The sequence below is a fragment of the Girardinichthys multiradiatus genome, chromosome 14 (genome assembly GCF_021462225.1).
Source record: "Girardinichthys multiradiatus isolate DD_20200921_A chromosome 14, DD_fGirMul_XY1, whole genome shotgun sequence".
Taxonomy (NCBI): domain Eukaryota; kingdom Metazoa; phylum Chordata; class Actinopteri; order Cyprinodontiformes; family Goodeidae; genus Girardinichthys; species Girardinichthys multiradiatus.
In genome coordinates, this window is record NC_061807.1 from 34,364,180 (window position 1) to 34,385,249 (window position 21,070).

Below are 21,070 nucleotides of genomic sequence, written 5' to 3' on the forward strand. Positions count from 1 at the left end.
TAGCTTTCTTTCCAAAAATAACTTTTGCCACTTTTTCATTAATGCCAGATTTGGGGAGTGCAGACCTAATAGTTGAGTCAACAGATTTTCCACCTGAGCTATTGATCTTGGCAGCTAAGATGCTTGGTAAACAAAACTAATACCAATTCGGAACTTTTATTTTTCTAAATAGTCCAGTGACTCAACCAAGCTCAAATTTAGAGGAAGAAGTCCACATACTTAGGACCGCAAGCTGAAATTTGTCTAGTTTTTACATTTGGGCATAACATACAGTAAATGGGGAATTTTGATAATTTAGTGAAAGTTGCCTGATGGTTTTAAGAAAAAACCTCACTAACCTGAGGTTTTCACTATAAAACAAAATAATCGTCAGCTTAGGACAGTTTACCAAACCACATTTAGCCAAAAGAACAAAGCTAGAAACAACTGTGTTAAAATAAAAGTGCTCATATCCCTTGATTTGCCACCACAAACTTCATTTTATTGGGATTTTTGTGGCAGACCAGTTTATGATATTGCAAATGGTGAAATGGAAGGAAAGGCGATGGTTGGAAATTTCATTTTTGCAGATAAGTCTGAAAGGTCTTGTGTCCATTTGTTATTAACCTCTCACTCATTGCTGAGGCAGTACACTCAGAACCAGCTTTACACATTTAGACACTGAAGTGTTTGCCTGTTTTCTTCATGTTAATTAATCTAATACTAGTATTATATTTCTGCATTTTACTGCAATTGCCTTCTTGTATAGTAAGGTTTAGTTTGGTAAAATCACCAAAACAAAATTGAGAAAAAAAGGCAGAGAAAACCAAACTGAGCAGAGCCTGCTGGTGGAGGAGAACAGAGGAGTGTTGAAAGGTAGATTTGGTCCTGACATCACAGTGCGAACAAACAGGCATTCCCAGCAGATCAATGCGTCACTCCCTCTGCTTTCAGCACCAGCCTTGAATGTTAGCAGCGCAGGTTCCTGCTGTGATCAGAAGCTAGAGAGGAAATAGAACACCAGAGAGCTTCTCCACAGATGGAGGAGCATTGTAGATGACATTTATGCTTAGGCTGCTGATATCATGTGCAATACAGCAAATACTTATTCACCTCATTTACATCTTCCTTCTATGTATATAGTGCTTAGATTATTGTACTGTATCTTGTCTGGAGTTTGTACATCTATAGATATGAGTTTTTCAATTTTTTCCAAATTATTTTTTTTGAAAGCATTTTACAGTCTGTAAATATTTAAATATTTTTGTACTATATTGCTTGTATATTTGTTCACTTTTGATTCATGGTATTTATTATTGTTTCTATTCTTTATCCTTCCTAATATTATTTTACTAGAGGTTCACCTTTAATCTGTCCTGAAACTATTTAATTTCCCCTTAGGGGGATGATTAAATTAATCTTATCTCAATATTAATAATTGTATGATTGTTATAGAAGTTTATGAGCTCATATACTCGACTATTTAGGGGTGGATCCCTGTGTGAGTGAGGCGGAAGCGTTTTATTAATTCACTGTTGTTTCATTGTATGGAGAATATCTCTCCTTTCTCTGTCTTTCCACCATCATCTCTGCTTAAGACGCTTAGGCTCACTAAAACTCCTCACTAGTCTAACAATTTCCTGACTTTAGGAGCTCTCTTCAGGCCTAAGATGCTTCGTGAATAACTTTTATTTTACTGAGGGGACATTTTTAGAAAAATCTTAGAATTAGAGAAATTCTAAGATTTTTCTTAGTGTAAGAGCCATATGATTGAAATAAGTAATTATTGATGTGGCAGGAGCACATGGCTTTGACACTTGGGTGGTGGGTGTGTCGAGGTGGGCATGACTGTCACTAAGGTATGAATGGGAGCCATACTGGTTTTTGTATGTATCAGGAAGTGGGTGCGCCGGTGGTGGTCGTAATTTCTGTTGACCGTGACATGACTTCGTTTTATTGTTGGCACCGTTGTATGGTTTAGCCTGGTCAGTATGTGTCAGTCCTGTAAAGAGAAGTATGGCAGTTAAAGTGGAATAAATTGATGGTTGCAACATACAAGAAGCGGCCTGGAGAGTATTTGAAGCACGCGTCTGACAGTCGAAATTCACCGAGTTAACCCAGTGCGGTCCTCTACAACATCGTTAGTTTGCCGCACAGTTATCGTCAACAGAAACTGACAGTTTGAATGAGCGGCTTATTGGAAAGGCAAGTCTGGATTTTTCGCTTCTGCTTGGAACAGGTTGGAAACGGTAATGGCGCATGGAGCGCAGCGTCATCAGTTAATTGAATGAGATTCCTTCACTGCAGCTCAATCAAGTCCGCTGGAGCTGAGGTATGGACAAATACACACGCACTGAGTCGCTTTGTCTGAAGAGGAATTGTTAAAGACAAACAACGGAAAATAGAGTCAGCTGGATCTAAATCAAGTTCCGTTGTAAGCGGTAAAGATGAAAAAAGGCGATCAAAATGAACTGTTAAAACATTACAAAATAAAATTGAGAACCTTCAAAAGGATGTCAAATCAATGGTTCATAAAATCAAAGGAGAAATAAACATTATTAAAGAGCTTCTTAAAAATGAAGGAAATCTTGAGAGTGTTCAGTCTCATTGTGATGATTTAAAATTATTGCTTGAGAATGCAAAACAGCTGTATGAGTCTGTTATTCCACTGTGTCCTGTTGAAGAACAAGAAAAACAAAACACTTGGTTTTCAAGCCTGTGTAAATATAATTCTGAATTTATACAAGAAGTTGAAACATGGCTTTCAGGTGCAGAACAACTCAACAATGCAGCTCAAACCGGTGAAGAAGCTGATTTAGATCAGGTTCAATTGACCAGTTTTGAACCCTGTGTAAATAAAGAGATTAATGCACCTTTAGTTTTTCAGCATTTAGAGTGTGATGAAAATGGTGATGTTGAGGATGATGTTAAGCCAAGTGACAGTGTTTCTAATGTTGACAGCAAAAGGTCAAGAGGAAGTCGTTCATTAAGAATTAAGTCCTCTCTGTTTTCTACATCTTCAGCTCGTGTTAAAGCAGAAGCAGATATGGCTGCATTAAAGGCACGACACAAGCTGTTGAAAGAAAAATATGCTTTAGAGGAACAGAAGGAACAGCTAAGGAGAAAGAAAGAAGAACTGGATTTGGAGATTGAAATTGCAGCCTCGATGGCTAAAGTTAAAGTGTTCCAGGGCCCTGTCTGTTCTCAAGTAATTAGTGCTGCACAGATTAGGTCTGATGGCATGAATTCATATTTTGAGCGTAAAAATAAAAGATCTCAAATGTTGAATGGTGATGCAGATACATTTGTACCTACAGCAGCTGGAACTGACTGTCATAACAAAGCTCCAACCTTTCAGTCCTATTCTTATTTGGGTAAACGACCTAAAGACACAAAAGTTAGACAAAATCCAGACACATTGACTGACCAGGTGAAGATAAAAACAACACAAGTTGAAGTCCCGACTCAACGAATGTTTCATCAAATACAGCCACAACCATCACATCATAAAAATTAATTGTCAGCTGATAAAAATAAACAACTGTTAAGTGTGTTGGAAAGGCAGAATGAAAGTACGAGCTTAGTTGTAAATCAACAATCTTTATTTTTTCTGCCAAAACGGGACATACCAATATTTGATGGTGATCCACTCCAATTTAAGACATTCATGACAGCGTTTGAACACAGCATTGAAACAAAGGCGCACAGTGTCAAAGATTGTTTATAGTTCTTGGAGCAGTACACTAGAGGTCAGCCTCATGACCTAGTAAGAAGTTGTGTTCATAGGCCTAGTGATTCTGGATATGCTAAAGCTAAATCTTTACTTCAAGAACATTTTGGTTGTTCATTGAAGATAATTGCTGCATACATGAATGAAGTCTTGTCATGGCCTGCTTTGCAAGCAGAAGACGTAAAGGCTTTACAAGCATTCAGCTTTTTGCTCAGGGAATGCTGTAATGTGATGGAAAACAATGGCTGTATGCATGAGATGGATGTTTCTGCCAATATGCAAACAATCATAAAAAACTGCCCTTTAAACTGCGGGACAGATGGAGAAATGATGTGTGATTTACAGGAGAAGTTCAAAAGAAGAGTAACTTTCAATGACATTGTTCGGTTTGTAGAAAGGCAAGTGAAGATCGCCAGTGATCCACTTTTTGGTAATATTCAAGACTCCTTATCTAGACCAAAGAAGGTTGTTGGAATTTATAAATCACAGCAGCGATTAAAGATAAAAGGAAGTAGTTTTGCTACTATTGTTGGAGATATGCAGAAGAAAGCTGAACTTGAAGTAAAGAAAGTACAGGAGACAGCTGTTATAAAGAGTTGTTTATTTTGTGGAGCTGGACATTCCTTGGACACATGCCCTCTACTGGAGAGGAATACACATGGGGAGAAATTGACATTTCTGAAAGAAAATGGGGTGTGTTTTGGCTGTTTATGCACTGGGCACATCAGCAAAGACTGTAAAAGCCGACAATACTGTAAAGTGTGTATGTTTAGACATCCCACCATGCTTCATGTCTTCTCCAAAGAAAAAGAAGTGGAGACAACAGGTGGAAGTGCCTCCATTTCTGCTCAGTCCAGTGGTCTAACTGGGGCCGGTGAGCATGGCTGTACTCTCTCTATTTTACCAGTCGGAGTGAAGTCTACAAAGAACCAGAAGACAATAATAACATATGCTTTTTTAGATCCTGGAAGCTCTGCATCATTCTGTACTGAAGAACTGATGAACAGATTATATGTCACTGGGAGACATACAAGCATCCTTTTACGGACGATGGGTCAAGAAAAGGTGGTTGGAAGCAACATTGTGTCAGATTTCTAGATTGCTGGGCTGAATGAAGACATCTTTTGTGAAATACCTGACTTATTCACACAGAGAAGCATGCCTGTTCATTACAGCAACATCCCCCACCAAGAAGACCTCGAAAGATGGCCACATCTGAAAAATTTGAAGATGACTGAAATCAATTCAGGAGTTGATTTGCTCATTGGGACCAAAGTGCCTAAAGCGCTGGAGCCATGGCATGTCATCCGAAGTCAAAATGGAGGCCCCTACGCAGTTAAGATGATTCTTGGATGGAAAAAGTGGCTGAACAGCGTGTTTTGAATCTCAGAAGGAAGTTTACCAAAAATCATCAATTTCTTTCTGACTATACTAACTTCATGAATGATATAATTTCCAAGGGCTATGCTGAGAGAGTCTCAGTTGAAAATCTTGAACGGTGTAATGGATAGAGTTGTGAACATTGTTCTGGATAAAGGAGGACTAGTGCGATCAGTTCACATCAAGAGAAAGACAAACTACCTGGAAAGTCCTATTACCAAGTTGTGTCTGTTTCAAGAGGCGGAGACGCCATGAACATTTAACGACTTTTCCTTTCCGTTCTGATCACCAGTGACTTCCTTTTCTCTAGTTGATTACTTAGTCAAAAAGAAAAATAATCATAAATTTGCTCAGTATCAAACCTATTTTAATCTGTTTCTTAGGTTTGTCTCTTACAGTATTAAGATTTCAGATAATTATTTTTCTAATAATTAGTGGCCGGAATGTAATATGATTGAAATAAGTAATTATTGATGTGGCAGGAGCACATGGCTTTGACACTTGGGCGGTGGGTGTGTCGAGGTGGGCGTGACTGTCACTAAGGTATGAATGGGAGCCATACTGGTTTTTGTACAGTACAGACCAAAAGTTTGGACACACCTTGTCATTCAAAGAGTTTTCTTTATTTTCATGACTATGAATATTGTAGCTTCACACTGAAGGCATCAAAATTATGAATTAACATGTGGAATTATATACTGAACAAAAAAGTGTGAAACAACTGAAAATATGTCTTGTATTCTAGGTTCTTCAAAGTAGCCACCTTTTGCTTTGATTACTGCTACACACACTTTTGGCATTCTGTTGATGAGCTTCAAGAGGTAGTCACCTGAAATGGTTTTCACGTCACATGTGTGCCCTGTCAGGTTTATTAATAAGTGGGATTTCAAGCCTTATAAATGGGGTTGGGACCATCAGTTGGGTTGTGCAGGAGGTGGATACAGTACACAGCTCATAGTCCTACTGAATAGACTGTTAGAATTTGTATTATGGCAAGAAAAAAGCAGCTAAGTAAAGAAAAACAAGTGGCCATCATTACTTTAAGAAATGAAGGTCAGTCAGTCCGAAAAATTGGGAAAACTTTGAAAGTGTCCCCAAGTGCAGTCGCAAAAACCATCAAGCGCTACAAAGAAACTGGCTCACATGAGGACCGCCCCAGGAAAAGAAGACCAAGAGTCACCTCTGCTGCGGACAATAAGTTCATCCGAGTCACCACCCTCAGAAATCGCAGGTTAACAGCATCTCAGATTAGAGAACAGGTCAATGCCACACAGAGTTCTAGCAGCAGACACATCTCTAGAACAACTGTTAAGAGGAGACTGTGTGAATCAGGCCTTCATGGTAAAATAGCTGCTAGGAAACCACTGCTGAGTACAGGCAACAAGCAGAAGAGACTTGTTTGGGCTAAAGAACACAAGGAATGGACATTAGACCAGTGGAAATCTGTGCTTTGGTCTGATGAGTCCAAGTTTGAGATCTTTGCTTCCAACCACCGTGTCTTTGTGCGGCGCAGAAGAGGTGAACGGATGCACTCAACATGCTTGGTTCCCACCGTGAAACATGAAGGAGGAGGTGTGATGGTGTGGGGGTGCTTTGCTGGTGACACTGTTGGGGATTTATTCAAAATTGAAGGCAGACTGAACAAGCATGGCTACCACAGCATCTTGTAGCGGCATGCTATTCCATCCGGTTTGTGTTTATTTGGACCATCATTTATTTTTCAACAGGACAATGACCCCAAACACACCTCCAGGCTGTGTAAGGGCTATTTGACCAAGAAAGAGAGTGATGGGGTGCTGCGCCAGATGACCTGGCCTCCACAGTCACCGGACCTGAACCCAATCGAGATGGTTTGGGGTGAGCTGGACCTCAGCGTGAAGGCAAAAGGGCCAACAAGTGCTAAGCATCTCTGGGAACTCCTTCAAGACTGTTGGAAAACCATTTCAGGTGACTACCTCTTGAAGCTCATCAACAGAATGCCAAGAGTGTGCGGAGCAGTAATCAAAGTAAAAGGTGGCTACTTTGAAGAACCTACAGGTCCTTCTCAAAATATTAGCATATTGTGATAAAGTTCATTATTTTCCATAATGTCATGATGAAAATTTAACATTCATATATTTTAGATTCATTGCACACTAACTGAAATATTTCAGGTCTTTTATTGTCTTAATATGGATGATCTTGGAATACAGCTCATGAAAACCCAAAATTCCTATCTCACAAAATTAGCATATTTCATCCGACCAATAAAAGAAAAGTGTTTTTAATACAAAAAACGTCAACCTTCAAATAATCATGTACAGTTATGCACTCAATACTTGGTCGGGAATCCTTTTGCAGAAATGACTGCTTCAATGCGGCGTGGCATGGAGGCAATCAGCCTGTGGCACTGCTGAGATCTTATGGAGGCCCAGGATGCTTCGATAGCGGCCTTTAGCTCATCCAGAGTGTTGGGTCTTGAGTCTCTCAACGTCCTCTTCACAATATCCCACAGATTCTCTATGGGGTTCAGGTCAGGAGAGTTGGCAGGCCAATTGAGCACAGTGATACCATGGTCAGTAAACCATTTACCAGTGGTTTTGGCACTGTGAGCAGGTGCCAGGTCGTGCTGAAAAATGAAATCTTCATCTCCATAAAGCTTTTCAGCAGATGGAAGCATGAAGTGCTCCAAAATCTCCTGATAGCTAGCTGCATTGACCCTGCCCTTGATAAAACACAGTGGACCAACACTAGCAGCTGACACAGCACCCCAGACCATCACTGACTGTGGGTACTTGACACTGGACTTCTGGCATTTTGGCATTTCCTTCTCCCCAGTTTTCCTCCAGACTCTGGCACATTGATTTCCGAATGACATCCAGAATTTGCATTCATCCGAAAAAAGTACTTTGGACCACTGAGCAACAGTCCAGTGTTGCTTCTCTATAGCCCAGGTCACGCGCTTCTGCCGCTGTTTCTGGTTCAAAAGTGGCTTGACCTGGGCAATGCGGCACCTGTAGCCCATTTCCTGCACACGCCTGTGCACGGTGGCTCTGGATGTTTCTACTCCAGACTCAGTCCACTGCTTCCCCAGGTCCCCCAATGTCTGGAATCGGCCCTTCTCCACAATCTTCTTCAGGGTCTGGTCACCTCTTCTCGTTATGCAGCGTTTTCTGCCACACTTTTTCCTTCCCACAGACTTCCCACTGAGGTGCCTTGATACAGCACTCTGGGAACAGCCTATTCATTCAGAAATTTCTTTCTGTGTCTTACCCTCTTGCTTGAGGGTGTCAATAGTGGCCTTCTGGACAGCAGTCAGGTCGGCAGTCTTACCCATGATTGGGGTTTTGAGTGATGAACCAGGCTGGGAGTTTTAAAGGCCTCAGGAATCTTTTGCAGGTGTTTAGAGTTAACTCGTTGATTCAGATGATTAGGTTCATAGCTCGTTTAGAGACCCTTTTAATGATATGCTAATTTTGTGAGATAGGAATTTTGGGTTTTCATGAGCTGTATGCCAAAATCATCCGTATTAAGACAATAAAAGACCTGAAATATTTCAGTTAGTGTGCAATGAATCTAAAATATATGAATGTTAAATTTTCATCATGACATTATGGAAAATAATGAACTTTATCACAATATGCTAATATTTTGAGAAAGACCTGTATTTTCAGTTGTTTCACACTTTTTGGTTCAGTATATAATTCCACATGTGTTAATTCATAGTTTTGATGCCTTCAGTGTGAAGCTACAATATTCATAGTCATGAAAATAAAGAAAACTCTTTCAATGAGAAGGTGTGTCCAAACTTTTGGTCTGTACTGTATGTATCAGGAAATGGGTGCGCCGGTGGTGGTCGTAATTTCTGTTGACCGTGACATGACTTTGTTTTATTGTTGGCACCGTCGTATGGTTTAGCCTGGTCAGTATGTGTCAGTCTTGTAAAGAGAAGTATGGCAGTTAAAGTGGGATAAATTGATGGTTGCAATATACAAGAAGTGGTGTGGAGAGTATTTGAAGCACGCGTCTGACAGTCGAAATTCACTGAATTAACCCAGTGCGGTCCTCTACAACATCGTTAGTTGGCCGCACAGTTACAGGGGTTGGAAAATGAAACTGAAACACCTGGTTTTAGACTACAATAATTTATTAGTATGGTGTAGGGCCTCCTTTTGCGGCCAATACAGCGTCAATTCGTCTTGGGAATGACATATACAAGTCCTGCACAGTGGTCAGAGGGATTTTAAGCCATTCTTCTTGCAGGATAGTGGCCAGGTCACTACGTGATACTGGTGGAGGAAAACGTTTCCTGACTCGCTCTTCCAAAACACCCCAAAGTGGCTCAATAATATTTAGATCTGGTGACTGTGCAGGCCATGGGAGATGTTCAACTTCACTTTCATGTTCATCAAACCAATCTTTCACCAGTCTTGCTGTGTGTATTGGTGCATTGTCATCCTGATACAGGGCACCGCCTTCAGGATACAATGTTTGAACCATTGGATGCACATGGTCCTCAAGAATGGTTCGGTAGTCCTTGGCAGTGACGCGCCCATCTAGCACAAGTATTGGGCCAAGGGAATGCCATGATATGGCAGCCCAAACCATCACCCCCATGCTTCACTCTGGGCATGCAACAGTCTGGGTGGTATGCTTCTTTGGGGCTTCTCCACAACATAACTCTCCCGGATGTGGGGAAAACAGTAAAGGTGAACTCATCAGAGAACAATACATGTTTCACATTGTCCACAGCTCAAGATTTGCGCTCCTTGCACCATTGAAACCGACGTTTGGCATTGGCATGAGTGACCAAAGATTTGGCTATAGCAGCCTGGCCGTGTATATTGACCCTGTGGAGCTGGTGGAAACAGGAGAGTTGAGGTGCACATTTAATTCTGCCATGATTTGGGCAGCCATGGTTTTATTTTTTTTGGATACAATCCGGGTTAGCACCTGAACATCCCTTTAAGACAACTTCCTCTTGCGTTCACAGTTAATCCTGTTGGATGTGGTTCATCCTTCTTGGTCGTATGCTGACTTTACCCTGGATACTGTGGCTCTTGATACATCACAAAGACTTGCTGTCTTGGTCACAGATGCGCCAGCAAGACGTGCACCAACAATTTGTCCTCTTTTGAACTTTGGTATGTCACCCATAATAATGTGTGCATTTCAATATTTTGAGCAAAACTGTGCTCTTACCCTGCTAATTGAACCTTCACACTGTGCTCTTACTGGTGCATTGTGCAATCAATGAAGACTGGCTACCAGGCTGGTCCAATTTGGCCATGAAACCTCCCACACTAAAATGACAGGTGTTTCAGTTTCAGTGTCCAACCCCTGTACTTAGAATGAGGTCAGTAGGAGCTACTTTTAGTCTTCTTTGTGAATACGGGCCTAAGAGTCTTACCACAGTTTCTCAATTGGATTTAGTTCTTGACTTGAACTGGCCCATTCTAACACAAACATATTTTAATCTAAATCAGGGGTGTCAAGCTCAATAACAGAACAGGTTCAAACCTTCAACGCTTGCGGCCAAACAGGAAACATGTTTATGAGAGTTAGTCATTGTTTAATCAGACAAATGAATTTGGAAAGGGATGATAGATATTTCTATCAATGCAAGAGCAGAATACATAACAGATGAAAAAAGTTACTGAAAACTTCTAAATCTTTTTTACTTTGTGTTTTTCAGGTAATGTGGGAAAAATGCTATAAACATAATACATTTATATATTTATTATATATTTACATACGTATCATCTCCACACTGTAAAGGAGCAGCCTTTTAGCCCCATTGTACATTTGTACATTTAAGGTATTCTATTCCATGACAACATTTAAAGACATTTTTTTCTCTGGTCTTCATGTCATTCCTGGGTTTGATCTCTAATGACTAGCTAATTATTTGCTGCTGGGTATAGAGCTTTAAACGCTTTGGATGTGTGCATCAGTACTTTGGCTTCTTTATGCCATCTTGTTCTTCCTGATCACAGAACAGTTGTTTGCTCAGGTTTGTCCTGATCCATTCAGATCATTCGAACAGCTTGGAGGTAGGTTTGGGGTATCTTTTTCGGTTGAATACGAAAAACTGTGGCATCTGAATGTTTGCAGTTGCTTCTTATGCTTGAATAACAGAACAGTTTTTTTTTTTGTTTTTTTTTAAGAAATAGTGATGTGCTCTGTGAACGTATTGTACAGCATGCTCAGTTAATCAGCAAAACGTGCAGTCGGGAATACATTGACTTGTGTTTGTCATTTCTTTGCTAAATGGCCACAAGTTTCCTTGCTGTGTCTCCCACAAACGCAGCTAGTGTGCATCCATTTAGCGGTTGCAGTGTATTTTGGGATATGTAGTGTGGTTTTTCTCCTATGTGGCTTGTAACAAACTTTAAATAGCACTTCTTTTGGCTTTTCTAAAACAATGGCTTTCTTCTTGCAACAGTTTCGTAATAGTCTAATTTGTAAAGTGCATAAATAATAGTTTTCCTGTCAACAGAATCTGCCACCTGAGCTGTGGATCTCTGCAGCTCATCTAGAGTTACCATGGGCCTCTTGGCTGCTTCTCCAATTACAGTTTTCGGCAGATGGGTTGACAGTACTTTTTAAAATGTTAAATTCTTGGCAAATTGTTTTATAACCTAACGGAGGTTTAATTATCTTCAGAACTTTATCCTTGTGTGGTGTGTTCCCTGGTCTTCCTGAAGCTGTTTTGGCTCACCTTTGCTCCGGTATTGCAGAACTGTCTTGTGAAAAGGCCTACTCGATAAAGGTTACATTTTTTTCAAGTTTGAAGTTATTTCAGAAAATTTGACTTTTTTACAGGACTTCTTGGTGGCAGTGGCAGAGAAAAGCTGATTTTATTTCCTTGCATAGACTTGCATCACACAAGCAAAACCCATTTGTACCACAGAGCTTCTCTGTGACCTTCAGTTTTATTTGAAGGTCTATTACAGACACATTAAAAACGCAGGATGTGGATGTCCTCCAGTTCAATTCAGTGGCAATCATCTCCCACAAACACACAAAACGCTTCACCTGCTGCTTGTGCACCCGGAGCCGTCCGACATAATTTTTCCCACCGTCATTCATTGGGTCAATTAAAGTGATTGATTGGCTTCATCATGTGTGTATGAGTGTGCATTCTGTCCCCCAGTTGACTCAACACTCCCAGTAACACCCTCTGATTAAAGTGTGCTGGTGCAGATAGTCCCCATCCCGCTGGGATGGATAAGGATCTAAATCGGTGCTGCCAAACTGCATATGAGCTATTGATCACAGCCTGGATGGAAAACCAGCTTTCACCCTGTTAGTTTTGTTCATACAAGTTCTTTCTTTTGAGATGAAGATATTTATTTCTCATCCATGTAGATGTTTCTATAATTATAAAAACGTATTCGCGTTAAATTTAGAAGATCTGGTTTTTGGTACTTATCTGGCAGATTAATGGACTAAAAGTTCATGGCTTTCATTAATTCTATATCCTTTGTTACTGCAGAAAATCCCTTTCTCACTTTCCCATCTGAGTGTCTTGCCGTTTCTCTTAATGATTCTGTTGGAGTGGTTGGATCTAAAGGGGCTCTTTATCTGTGTGAACCGTTGGGACTCATTCTTTGTAAATCTTCAATCGGTCAAGTCAGCTAATTACAGGAACATTTTAAAGGGATGTTGGCTCTGAGCACATTGTGATTAAGCTCCTTGGCAAATGGAGCTTGTTTCAGGTTTATCTGCCCTGACTACATTTTAATTGCTCCCATCAAGCAGAATTATTTGCAATGAGCTGTATTAAATATCTACATTCAAAATTGGTTCAGTGTAAATGAAAGGAGCTTATACGGAGGAACAGCCATATTTTTTCTAAGGGTTTACAAAGGTTTTACATTAGTAGTTTCAACATTACAGCTATAGTTTTCAGATAATCCATTTAGATGCACAGGCTTTAAAGTAAAATTATTGAATGCGAGGAGTTTATGGTCTATCTATAGCAAGGGTGCCCAAACTTTTTCCAGACCAAAATAGAAATCTATGAGAGGGCTGCAGGCAAAATGTAATAATATAATAAACAAAATGCAAATGTCCAACAGCAAAACAACTTAATAGCAAGAGTAATATGCCAATAGAGAGAAACATGAAGCTGGTCTTTGGCTTATGTTGGTTTCTCAAAATCAGGTTGCAGCTGACTCACTGAGAGGAGGATTAAGTCCTGTAGGTGTGGGTCAGTCAGAGTTCTTCTGAGCTTGGACTTAAGGTTCATTACACTAAAGGTCTGTTCACAGATGCAAGTGCTGCCAAGATAACATCACCTTTTCATGTTTTCTAATGCTTGGGTACCGTTCTGATGAGACATGTGTAGAAATCTTTAAGGCTTAATGACATGAATTTATTCTTTTGCTCAGAATCACACTGAAACTCACTTAGCTCCATATGAATGTGATTAGGCACTGGGTCTACACTTATCCTGCAGGGCTGGGAAAACAGCTCCATGTCACCTCTACCCTTCCAAAAGTCCTCAAATCGCAACTCAAACTCCTGGTCCAGGTTCTTGAGAAGTGCTGTATATTCAGCAGTGGACCTCTCTCAGACTAAGGAAGTGTGCAAGGTTTCCTGAGTAGAAGTGAAATGGCTACTTAGACTTAAAGCAACATTACAATAGGTATTACAAATGTTGCAACATAAATGTTTTTATGTCCTTAAAAACGTTTTCCTTTTCCTAGGTATACACCCCCAACGACAGCAACACATTTTAACTGTAAAGCAGTGTTAAGTACAGTTAAACTTGTGCTCTTACTAATAACATATTTCACATATTAAAAATAATAATTGCACATTTATCATGTGAGGTGCATGTTGCCAACTTTAATCTCTACCATCACTTGAATAAATCATAAACATTGCTACCACCACAGGAACGTGGAAGATTAAAGACAAAAAACGTGCGTGCCTGCCTGTCAATCAAGTATAAGTACTGCAGACAGAGCGGTCCCTTCACAACACAGTAAAAAAAAAGGGTGCAGGACTTACTCTCTGTTTTAATCGTAAGAACGTCTATTACGATGTCTATTCAATGAGTGTGTGTGTGTGTGTATTGACAGATATCAACAGAGTAGCTGCAACTTCGACCTGAAGGCTTTTAAGTGGTCAAACAGCTCAGTGATGATCTCTTCCTTTCCTTGCAGCTGAATATTCAGGATGTTGAGCAGGTCAGTGCTGTCCACCAGTAAAGCCACGTCAGAACACGATTTGTCATCTGAAGGGACTTGAGTGTCACTGTTCTTGCTTGTCAGAAACTCCGCGATGACATTTGAAGACATCCCCGCGGCTCAGCCAGCTCACCTCCTCCAAAAGGGCCCTGAATTGTCAGTGTGAGATCGCTTTTGAGCGTATGCAGTTTATAATTGCAATACCATCATGCACCACATCCCACAAGTTAACTGATTTGGCACATAGTTCTTGGTAAAGCATGCAGTGGTTTTGTGTAATCTTACCTCCGCATTGGGCAACCTTCTAGCAAACTAGTGTGGCGAGACCTGCTTTCCTTCCAACCATGGCAGGTGCTCCATCAGTTGTTATCCCAACCATTTTCTCCCAGCTCAGCCCTTTGTATCCAGTACTCGCTCAACTGCTGCAAACATATCTTTACTTTTTGTTGTGTTGAGCAGTGTCTCGAGTCCAACCAGTTTCTGCGTAATTTCTGTGTTTTCACTCACTCCCTGAATAAAAACCAGACGTTGTGCAGGATCCGAAAAGTCCGTGCTTTCATCACACACCAAAGAATAGGCAACATATTCACAAGCTTTAGCTTTGAATTGCTCCTTAATGTCCAGAGACATATCCTCATTGCGACGTGTGTTTCTTGAGAGGCTGATTTGGGATTCAAAAGCCAATGGAAGGAATGATTGTGTGAGCTCATTAACAAAGAAGTATTAACATTGTCACCAGTGCAACTTCTGGTGGGCCAAGTTAAAGGGTCGACGGGCCAACTTTGGCCCGCGGGCCCCACTTTGGGCACTTCTGATCTATAGTATGTATTAATTTTAAATAACAGATTATTGGTCCACTGTGTAGAATCTAGTAAGTTTTCTGCCGACCAGTTGAAGACTAAACCGAACTGTTTAGCAAATAATGATATTTATCACTCTGCCATTGTCAGAGATCTGCCTTAGGTTCTATGTTTTTTCTCACTGTTCATGCTGTCACAACTTCTCTCGAGGGCAGGGCTGAGCAGAGCGAGTTGCATAGCTGCCTGGCAGCGCAGCTGCACTTCATCAGGACCTCATCAGCTGAAGCTTAAAAGGAGCGGGTGGCTGATCAGTTGACACCTCAGTGTCTTACTATGTGGTACCTCGAGCCTCCATGATAGAACGTTTGTTTTTCCTGCTAAACCTCCAGCTAATTCCTGGTTGTGTTTATTTCCCCACAAGGTTGCCTACCTGCCACGAACCGGATCACTTCGGCCGAGAACCAAATCCTCAGATCTTTGCTAAGCTGATCAGATCCTACCATCCAGCTACCCCCAAGGCTGGGATCCGCTAAAGTCCTGCCCGCCCTCAGCCAACAAGCTGCTAACGAATTCCAAGTACCTCATTGATCTTTGACCATTTCCCTCCCGGAGGGATCCTGCACCAGCCCGATTAAGCCTTCTCAAGATCTTTGCTCCTTTTGAATCCTACGCTCACCATCAACCCTTCCTTCTGCAGTAATACCTGCCCAAACCCTGACTACTTACCTGAATCTGAACCTGTCAATAAATCTAGTTAAACTGCCTTTGACCCTGTTGATTTTCTGCATGTGGGTCAGAAGTCTATTTAAAAATATGACAGCCATGTCCTACTTTTAGAACAAACACAAAGGATTCATTTTAGACCCCTTAGCCCATCTTATGCAGTCAAGTGAATCAATTAAAACATCCTAATAAACATTTAATTATTTGAGAAATGTTTACATATTGATGTTTAATCCTATTTCTATTTATGTCTTGAAAATACATTTGTTTTATTGCATTTAAACCCGGTTTGAGTGGTTCCTTACATGTGCAGCCTGTATCCAGTCACCACTTATAATTTTATAAGTTCTGCTACAGGAGAAGCTCTCCCAGCTGAGTGTGCCCGACTCCACCTGCAGGTGGATCACTGACTTCCTGTCTGACAGGAAGCAGCGCGTGAGGCTGGGGAAGCACGTCTCTGACTCCCTGACCATCAGCACCGGTTCCCCCCAAGGCTGTGTTCTCTCTCCTCTGCTCTTCTCCCTGTACACCAACAGCTGCACCTCCAGTCACCAGTCTGTCAAGCTTCTGAAGTTTGCGGACGACACCACCCTGATCGGACTCATCTCTGATGGTGACGAGTCCGCGTACAGATGGGAGGTGGACCATCTGTTGGACTGGTGCAGCCAGAACAACCTTGAGCTCAACGCTCTAAAGACAGTGGAGATGGTTGTGAACTTCAGGCAGAACCCAGCCCCACCTGCCCCCATCACCCTCTGTGACTCCACAATTGACACTGTGGAATCTTTCCGCTTCCTGGGAACCATCATCTCCCAGGATCTCAAGTGGGAGCCAAACATCAGCTCCCTCATCAAGAAAGCCCAGCAGAGGATGTTCTTCCTGCGGCAGCTGAAGAAATTCAACCTGCCAAAGACTATGATGGTGCACTTCTACACAGCCATCATTGAGTCCATCCTCACCTCCTCCATCACCATCTGGTACGCCGCTGCTACAGCCAAGGATAAGGGCAGGCTGCAGCGTGTCATTCGGTCTGCTGAGAAGGTGATTGGCTGCAGTCTACTGTCGCTCCAGGAACTGTACACCTCCAGGACCCTGAAGCGGGCAGGGAAGATTCTGGCTGATCCCTCCCACCCCGGTCACAGACTCTTTGAGACTCTCCCCTCTGGCAGGAGGCTGCGGTCCATCCGGACCAAAACCTCACGCCACAAGAACAGTTTTTTCCCATCTGCCACCAGCCTGGTTAACAAAGCCCGGAAACCACCCTGACACTGTCCCTTTCCCCCACACCCCCCCTTTTTTTGCTGACAGGACACTTGTAACTTGTAACTCTATGCGTTACATTAACGCTCAGCTTGGACTTCTGCTTTACTTGCACAATGATCACCTGCACTGTTGTATTGCTCTTGCATCTTATACTGCTCTATATTTACTCTCACTCACTTAAAACTGTGCACATATATTTATATTATATTGTAGATATGTTTATACTGTTTAATTTGTACTGTATTGCACCGACTACGCCAAAACAAATTCCTTGTATGTCCAAAAACGTACTTGGCAATAAAGCTTTTCTGATTCTGATTCTGATTCTGATTTAATGAGTTCAGGGCTTGTCTTGGCTCAATACTTTTCATTTAATTGGGTAGCCAGTCTTTGGTGATTTACTGGTAGGTTATTGACATGTGGTAGGATCCAGTTCTGCTTCAGCTTTCATTTTTTCACATATACAGGTACATCTCAGAAAATTAGAGTATTGCATAAAAGTGCAATAGTTTCTGCCAGTCATCTCAGAAAGGGAAACTCATATTATTAAATAGAGATATATATGATATATATATATATCTATATACATTGCTCAAAAAAAATAAAAGGAACACTTAACACATCCTAGATCTGAATAAATGAAATATTCTCATTGAATACTTTGTTCTGTACAAAGTTGAATGTGCTGACAACAAAATCAGACAAAAATCATCAATGGCCTGGATTTAGAGTCACACACAAAATTAAAGTGGAAAAACACACTACAGGCTGATCCAACTTTGATGTAATGTCCTTATAACAAGTCAAAATGAGGCTCAGTATTGTGTGTGGCCTCCAGGTGTCTGTATGACCTCCCTACAACGCCTGGTCATGCTCCTGATGAGACGGTGGATGGTCTCCTGAGGAATCTCCTCCCAGACCTGGACTAAAGCATCTGCCAACTCCTGGACAGTCTGTGGTGCAACGTGACGTTGGTGGATGGAGCGAGACATGATGTCTCAGATGTGCTCAATCGGATTCAGGTCTGGGAAACAGGCGGGCCAGTCCATAGCTTCAATGTCTTCATCTTGCAGGAACTGCTGACACACTCCAGCCACATGAGGTCTAGCATTGTCCTGCATTAGGAGGAACCCAGGGCCAACTGGACCAGCATATGGTCTCACAAGGGGTCTGAGGATCTCATCTTGGTACCTAATGGCAGTCAGGCTACCTCTGGCGAGCACATGGAGGGCTGTGCGGCCCTCCGAAGAAGTGCCACCCCACACCATTACTGACCCACTGCCAAACCGGTCATGCTGAAGGATGTTGCAGGCAGCAGATTGCTCTCCACGGTGTCTCCAGACTCGGTCACGTCTGTCACATGTGCTCAGTGTGAACCTGCTTTCATCTGTGAAGAGCACAGGGCGCCAGTGGAGAATTTGCCAATCCTGGTGTTCTCTGGCAAATGCCAAGCTTCCTGCATGGTGTTGGGCTGTGAGCACAACCCCCATTTGTGGACGTCGGGCCCTCATACCATCCTCATGGAATCGGTTTCTAACCGTTTATGCAGACACATGCACATTTGTGGCCTGCTGGAGGTCATCTTGCAGGGCTCTGGCAGTGCTCCTCCTGTTCCTCCTTGCACAACGGTGGAGGTAGCGGTCCTGCTGCTGGGTGGTTGCCCTCCTACGGCCTCCTCCACGTCTCCTGGTGTACTGGCCTGTCTCCTGGTAGCTCCTCCAGGCTCTGGACACTACGCTGACAGACACAGCAAACCTTCTTGCCACAGCTCACATTGATGTGCCATCCTGGATGAGCTGCACTACCTGAGCCACTTGTGTGGGTTGTAGAGTCCGTCTCATGCTACCACGAGTGTGAAAGCACCACCAACATTCAAAAGTGACCAAAACATCAGCCAGAAAGCATAGGTACTGAGAAGTGGTCTGTGGTCCCCACCTGCAGAACCACTCCTTTATTGAGTGTGTCTTGCTAATCACCAAAGATTTCCCCCTGTTGTCTATTCCATTTGCACAACAACAGTGAAATTGATTGTCAATCAGTGTTGCTTCCTAAGTGGACAGTTTGATTTCGCAGAAGTTTGATTTACTTGGAGTTATATTGTGTTGTTTAAGTGTTCCCTTTATTTTTTTGAGCGGTGTATATCAATATATATAGAGTGATAAAGTCAAAGGCTTTGTTTTGTGTAATTTTGATGATTATGGCTTCCAGGTAAAGAAAACTCAAAATTCAGTGTCTCAGAGAATTACAATACTGTGAAAAAGTTCCTTATTGGGCCCTCATGGTGTCACACCTAATCAGCTAATTAACTCAAAACACCTGCAAAGGTTTCCTGAGCCTTTAAACGGTCTCACTCTGGGTCATAGGCTACACTAAGACTGCTGACTTGACAGATGTCCAGAAGACATTCATTGACACCCTTCACATGGAGGGTGAGCCACAACAGATCATTCCTGAAAAAGAAGGTTGTTCACCGAGTTTTGTATCCAAGCATATTCACAGAAAGTTAAGTGGAAGGAAGAAGTTTGGTAGGAAAAGGTGCACCAGCAACTGGGAGAACCGCAGCCTTGAGAGGATTGTCAATGAAATCCATTCAAGAATTTGGGGGAGCTTCACAAGGAGTGGACTGAGGCTGGAGTTGGTAGGTCAAGAGTCACCACACACAGACGAATACTAGACATCGGCTAGATATGTTGCATTGCTTGTGTCAAGCCACTCCTGAACCAGAGACAACGTCAGATGTGTCTCTCCTGGGCTAAGGAGAAAGCAACTGGACTGTTGCTCAATGGTCCAAAGTCCTGTTTTCAGATGAAAGTAAATTCTGCATTTCATTTGGAAATCAAGGTCCCTGAGTCTGGAGGAAGAGTGGAGAGGCACAGAATCCACATTGCTTGAAGTCCAGTGTGATGTTTCTACAGTCAGTGATGGTTTGGGGTGCCATGTCATCTGCTGGTGTTGGTCCACTGTGTTTTCTGAAATCCACTGTCAATGCAGCCATCTACCAGAAAATCCCTCTGATGACAAGCTGTATGAAGATGTTGATTTTACTTTCTAGCAGGACTTGGCACCTGCCCACAGTGCCAAAGGTACTAAAAGTCGATTTAATGGTGTTCTTGTTCTTGATTGGCCAGCAAACTCCCCTGACCTGAACCTCATAGAAAATCTATGGGCTGTTGTCAAGAGGAAGAAAAAGAGACATCAGACCAAACAAGGCAGTTGGGTTTTCTTTACATGTAAGCCATTATCAAAATTACAAGGGATAAACACTTGAAATATTTCACTCTATGTGGAATGAATCTATAAAAAATGTTTCACCTCCTGAATTAACTGGCAAAAAATATTGCACTTTTCTATGTACTTTGAGATGTACAGGTCCTTCTCAAAATATTAGCATATTGTGATAAAGTTAATTATTTTCCATAATGTAATGATGAAAATTTAACATTCATATATTTTAGATTCATTGCACACTAACTGAAATATTTCAGGTCTTTTATTGTCTTAATACGGATGATTTTGGCATACAGCTCATGAAAACCCAAAATTCCTATCTCACAAAATTAGCATATTTCATCCGACCAATAAAAGAAAAGTGTTTTTAATACAAAAAACGTCAACGTTCAAATAATCATGTACAGTTATGCACTCAATACTTGGTCGGGAATCCTTTGGCAGAAATGACTGCTTCAATGCGAGGTGGCATGGAGGCAATCAGCCTGTGGCACTGCTGAGATCTTATGGAGGCCCAGGATGCTTCGATAGCGGCCTTTAGCTCATCCAGAATGTTGGGTCTTGAGTCTCTCAACGTTCTCTTCACAATATCCCACAGATTCTCTATGGGGTTCAGGTCAGGAGAGTTGGCAGGCCAATTGAGCACAGTGATACCATGGTCAGTAAACCATTTACCAGTGGTTTTGGCACTGTGAGCAGGTGCCAGGTCGTGCTGAAAAATGAAATCTTCATCTCCATAAAGCTTTTCAGCAGATGGAAGCATGAAGTGCTCCAAAATCTCCTGATAG

General features: G+C 41.9%; 1 long non-coding RNA gene across 1 annotated transcript; it reads left to right on the top strand.

The window, feature by feature from the left end:
* The first annotated feature begins 1,902 nt into the window (after positions 1-1,902).
* LOC124880730 lies at positions 1,903-15,832 on the top strand. Its single transcript, XR_007041438.1, has 5 exons — positions 1,903-2,311; positions 14,161-14,268; positions 14,353-14,424; positions 15,284-15,406; positions 15,490-15,832. It is a non-coding gene; the product is annotated as an uncharacterized LOC124880730 (long non-coding RNA).
* The last annotated feature ends 5,238 nt before the right edge of the window (positions 15,833-21,070 follow it).